At 38.1% G+C, this 5,869-nt stretch overlaps 1 protein-coding gene across 1 annotated transcript in view; it reads right to left on the minus strand.

Annotated features, from left to right (window-relative positions):
• The window catches only part of TASL (TLR adaptor interacting with endolysosomal SLC15A4), a 19,237-nt gene extending 16,029 nt beyond the window's left edge, over positions 1–3,208 (minus strand). Inside the window, exons 1-2 of the mRNA XM_032756315.2 lie at positions 3,078–3,208; positions 2,199–2,310 (exon numbers count right to left, since the gene is read on the minus strand). The gene's annotated coding sequence lies outside the window, so the exon portion shown is untranslated. The remainder of the gene's footprint in view (positions 1–2,198; positions 2,311–3,077) is intronic.
• Positions 3,209–5,869: the final 2,661 nt, after the last annotated feature.

The following is a 5,869-nucleotide window of genomic DNA, read 5'->3' on the forward strand; positions in this document are numbered from 1 at the left end:
GTTTTTTTTTTTTTTTTTTTTTGTATTTTTTTTAGTAGAGACGGGGTTTCACCGTGGTCTCGATCTCCTGACCTCGTGATCCGCCCGCCTCGGCCTCCCAAAGTGCTGGGATTACAAGCGTGAGCCACCGCGCCTGGCCTGACGTGGAGAACTTTTTTTTTTTTTTTTTTTGAGACGGAGTCTCGCTCTTTCACCCAGGCTGGAGTGCAGTGGCGCGATCTCGGCTCACTGCAGGCTCCGCCCCCCGGGGTTCACGCCATTCTCCTGCCTCAGCCTCCCGCGTAGCTGGGACTACAGGCGCCTGCCACCTCGCCCAGCTAATTTTTTGTATTTTTAGTAGAGACGGGGTTTCACCGTGTTAGCCAGGATGGTCTCGATCTCCTGACCTTGTGATCCGCCCGCCTCGGCCTCCCAAAGTGCTGGGATTACAGGCGTGAGCCACCGCGCCCGGCCTGCATGTTCCAGTTTTTTTTCAGTGAATGACGCAAGACCTTTAACTAAAACAAAAAGCTTCTTTAGGAAGGACCTCCCTGTATAAAATAGCATTTGCAGTTTCCTTACTCTTATCTTTAAAAATACCTGTTCCTTAGAGCTGGAAATAATCAATCACATACCTTAGATTATATCCCTATTATTTCAACTTGTATTGAATTTATTGATGAATCCTCTAAAATATTGCTCATTAATATTTCAATTTCTGTTACAAATCATATAATTTGGGATTATCTATTCTTGTATCAAATATGAAGCGATTCTTACTTAACAAATTAATTTCTGAAAGTATAACTTGATGGCTAAGATAATACAATCATAAATCAAAAGCCCTCTGTTCTTCATATTAATATTACCAAGTAAATAAATAATTTTGTCTTTGGTTCTGCTTAGATTCTTTTTTTTTTTTTTTTTTTTGAGACGGAGTCTCGGTCTGTCGCCCAGGCTGGAGTGCAGTGGCGCAATCTTGGCTCACCGCAAGCTCCGCCTCCCGGGTTCACGCCATTCTCCTGCCTCAGCCTCCCGAGTAGCTGGGATTACAGGCGCCCACCACCACGCCGGGCTAATTTTTTTGTGTTTTTAGTAGAGACGGGGTTTCACCGTGGTCTCGATCTCCTGACCTCGTGATCCGCCCGCCTCGGCCTCCCAAAGTGCTGGGATTACAAGCATGAGCCACCGCGCCCGGCCGGTTCTGCTTAGATTCTTACGACCAAAGTTAATGGCTACTTCCAAGGACGATCTGATGTGTGAATTTTCTTAGTTCAGAAGATGTAAACTTTGGTGCAGAAATATTAGTAAATATATTTTTATCATAGTTTGGATTTTTCTTTATACTCCTTGATATATCATAAATTGAAAAATTAAACCTTATGGATCATTTTTTGAATCACTTTCAATGTATTTTGATGCAAAACGAGAGGACTAATAAGAAAACCTATCATAATAGTATTGTACTGATATAAATTTCCTTGGTGTTATAATTGTTAATCATTGTTAATCATGTTAATTATGCCAATTTCATTAACATTTACTTAATTGTAGGCATGTCAACTACAAATGCAATGCAAGATTCTTGATTGGATCCTGGATTTAAAACATAAAAAGATTCTAAAGAACATGTGGATAATTGGGAAAATTTGAATGTGTATCACATCTTAGATAATAGTATTGTGTTGATGTTATGTTTCCGTGGTGTTGTAATGTGTTATAGAAGACTGCCCTTATTTTTAGGAGATACATGCTCAAGAATTTAGGGGTGACATGTGTCCTAAAGTCAACAACATACTTTCAAACCATTCATGGAAAAAACTGTGCATATATGTATGTGTGTGTATGTATATATATATACATATATATATATATAGGAAAGGACAGGCAGAGACAGAGAAAGACAAAGCGAGAGAGAAAGTAAATGTGGCAAAAGGATACCACTGATTAATATACATAATGAAAATATGGGTCTTCGTTGTACTATTCTTTCATTTTTTATATAGATTTGAAACATTTCTAAATAAAAATTGGGAGGGGAAATAACCATATTTAGTTAATGAAGGCATATTTACATTGTATGTTTATTAAGAGCCTAGAGGGACAATATCTTATATATCTAAAATAATCATTACATATGTGATAAGAAATGTCTCAGTGACTTGATATAAATACTTCAAACATCACTTTGCTCTGAGGTAATAGAATTAGTGTACTACCTTTGAATATCTCCCAAATTCCACTTATGATATGGATGTTTGACACAGACTTCAAATACTCTTCAATCCTCCAGAAGCTTCTCAAGCTTGGAAACAATCTTCTCACACTGACCTATGCAAGAAATGTTATAAAAGTATCAATATAAATATTCTGTCCAAACCAGGTCTATATTTAAGCACAGATTCATACGCACAAGACAAAGAATGTTTGAGCGAGTCTAAAGATAATTCAAACAAAAGTCCACTCGTACACGCGCTATCTTTAGTACCAAAAGGGAAGCTTTCCCCAAATCACCCAGATGAAAGTCGAAAAGCATCCTCACTATAGACCACATTCATTTTGAATACATCCTGCCACACAGAAAAACATTATCACAAGCTTGCTAAACTGAATAATTGAGAGTCAAATCCAATTGGAAAGGATTGTGATTGTTTTCGTCTCTAAAACTGCATCACCGTAACTGAATTCAAGAGCTGTGTTGTCCCTGCAAAACCCTGCTTAGGTTTTTAGGCCTTCTTTTAAAAATGCAGAAGCTAAACCAGTGTAGCAATTAAAGAGGACTACAAAAATAATACAATAAATATTTGATCAGATCAGTCACAAATTGTAGGTAAAAATATATGTATTTTAGAAATGCTTAGAATGTGGACATGAGGAGGTAAGAAAAGGAAGTATTGGGCTTAATTTCTCTTTATTTTTCAACTCCACTGAATGCTTGTTTAAACTCCCACTTGCCTCGATATGGTAAGCTAGAAAAGCATTTTAGATGTCATAAGAATGGATCGGCGCTCTGGTGATAAAGGGCTAAGAAAGCATGAGAAGACAGATGACAAAAAATAATAGCAGAGTTCTAGGGTCCTTTGCTTTCTTTTTCTTACCTTCACTAACCAATCTGCTCATCTGATCCGGCAGAAACACAGCAATTGACCAAACAGAGAGATGGACAAGCCAGCCAATGCTCTTTCCAGAAATTTTCACAAGCCTTTCACTGATGAGACCAGTAGACTGAGCTGCTCATTGCAAAGTCATTCTTTTTATAATTGATCCCATGGAAAAAGAGTTGTTTTTGCTGAAGTCTGATTTGTGCTAAAGAGGCAGTGGGAAGTCCCGGGAGGTGGGGAGGCAGTAACTGACAAAGCCACATCAAGCCACAGAATGGTGTTTCTTCCCCTTTTTCGAAAAATGAAACCTATCTACGAAACTGTCGCTTATTAAAATAGTTTATGGTTACACATTTTGTAAGAACCCTAGCAACAGAATTAAATTTTCTTTCTAGAACAGTACATTATCTGGGATCCTTCACCCAAAAGAGAGCCAAAGTCACATATGACTTTAGAAAATTCTGTTTCATTACTAATCTGTAATTTTTAAGAAGTGTTATTTCTCAATTGTACTTATAATTTTTAAAAATGTAAATGAAAAAAGTTTTCTCGGCCGGGCGCGGTGGCTCACGCCTATAATCCCAGCACTTTGGGAGGCCGAGGCGGGCGGATCACGAGGTCAGGAGATCGAGACCATCCTGGCTAACACGGTGAAACCTCATCTCTCCTAAAAATACAAAAAAACAGCCGCGTGTGGTGGTGGGCGCCTGTGGTCCCAGCTACTCGGGAGGCTGAGGCAGGAGAATGGCGTGAACCCGGGAGGTGGAGCTTGCAGTGAGGCAAGATAGCGCCACTGCACTCCAGCCTGGGTGACAGAGCGAGACTCCGTCTCAAAAGAAAAAAGAAAAAAAGAAAAAAGTTTTCTCTCTCCAAATACCAAAGGTCAAAACAATAATACATGGTGTGGGCAAAGTTGTGAAGAAACAAGCACTCTCAAACACTACTGATGAGATTGTAAACATATTTAGAGGGCAATTTCCCAGTATCTCTCAAATACAAATATTCATACCCTTTGACCCAACAATTGTATTTTTATAAATTTATTCATGCTATATGTTTACACTTGTACACAAAGACTTATGTGAAAAGATATTTGTTGCAGCATTGCTTGAGAAAATAAATGATTAGAAAAAATTATATCCATAAATAAGATATTGGCCAAATAAATGAGAACGTATGCATACTTAAAATCCTATGTAGGTTGTGTGCGGTGGCTCATGCCTGTAATCCTAGCACTTTGGGAGGCCGAGGCAGGTGGATCACTTGAGGTCAGAAGTTTGAGACCAGCCTGGCCAACGTGGTGAAACCTTGTCTCTACTAAAAATACAAAAATTAGCCGGGCATGGTGGTGGGCACCTGTAATCCCAGCTACTCGAAGGCTGAGGCATGAGAATCCCTTGAACCCGGGAGGTGGAGGTCACAGTGAGCTGAGATTGTGCTACTGCACTCCAGCCAGGGTGACAGAGCGAGACTCCATCTCAAAAAAAAAAAAAAAGAAAAAAAAAGATCTCTAACATATATTGTTTAGCAAGAACTCATTTTCCAGTTTGTATTTTTAAGGAATGTATGTATATACATGCTTATGTAATAGAATATTTCTTTTTAAAATTTTGTATTTTAATTTTTATGGGTACACAGTAGGTGTATATATTTATGGGGTACATAAGATGTTTTGATACACGCATATGATGCATAATAATTACATCATGAAAAATGGAGTATCCAACCCCTCAAGCATTTATCTTTTGTGTTACAAAAACATCCAATTATACTCTTTTAGTTATACTAAAATGTAAAATTATTATTCACTACAGTATCCCTGTTGTACTATTAAATATTTTGTCTTATTCGTTCTTTCTAACTATTTTTTGTACCCATTAACCATCCCTACCTGCCCCACCAGCCCTCCACTACCCTTCCCAGCCTCTGGTAACCATGCTTCTACTCTCTATGTGCATGAGTTCAATTGTTTTGATTTTTAGATACCACAAATAAGTGAGAACATGTGATGTTTGACTTTCTGTGTCTCGCTTATTTCACTTAACATAATGACCTCTGGTTCCATCCATGTTGTTGCAAATGACAGGATCTTACTCTTTTTTGTGGCTGAATAGTACTCTATTGTGTGTATGTATCACATTTTCTTCATCCATTTATCTGTTGATGGACACTGAAGTTGCTTCCAAATCTTAGCTATGGTGAACAGTGCTGCCACAAACATAGGAGTGCAGATATCTCTTCAATGTACTGATGTCCTTTCTTTTGGGTAGATACCCAGCAGTCAGATTGCTGGATCTTATGGTCGCTCAATTTTTAGTTTTTTGAGGAACCTCCAAAGTGTTCTCCACAGTGGTTGTCCTAATTTACATTCCCACCAACAGTGTATGAGAGTTCCCTTTTCTCCATATCCTCACCAGCATTTGTTGTAGCCTTTCTAGAATATTTCTTTTTCTATGCTACACACAAGAAATCAGAAATAAGCAATTGTGTTTCAAGAACAAGACTCATTTTTCATTCTGTACCCTTTTGAAATTTCTATGTGTATGTATTACTTTTTCATTTTAAAAACTAGTATTCTTAAGTCATATTTAACTTTGATTGTACAGCCCAAATGTATTATAATCTATGTCTTTTCTGGAGGACAGACAAGTCTATCTGCAAATGGGTCAGTTCTTCTTGCCCAAAAGCAGAAAAATTAAGGGTTTCAAAATCATTTATCTGGTTTACCCTGACTGCTTCAAGTTAACCAACAAAGAATAAGCCTGCCCAAATCATAACTACTTCATTGT

This window comes from Hylobates moloch, unplaced genomic scaffold (genome assembly GCF_009828535.3).
Source record: "Hylobates moloch isolate HMO894 unplaced genomic scaffold, HMol_V3 SCAFFOLD_7, whole genome shotgun sequence".
In the NCBI taxonomy this organism is placed as follows: domain Eukaryota; kingdom Metazoa; phylum Chordata; class Mammalia; order Primates; family Hylobatidae; genus Hylobates; species Hylobates moloch.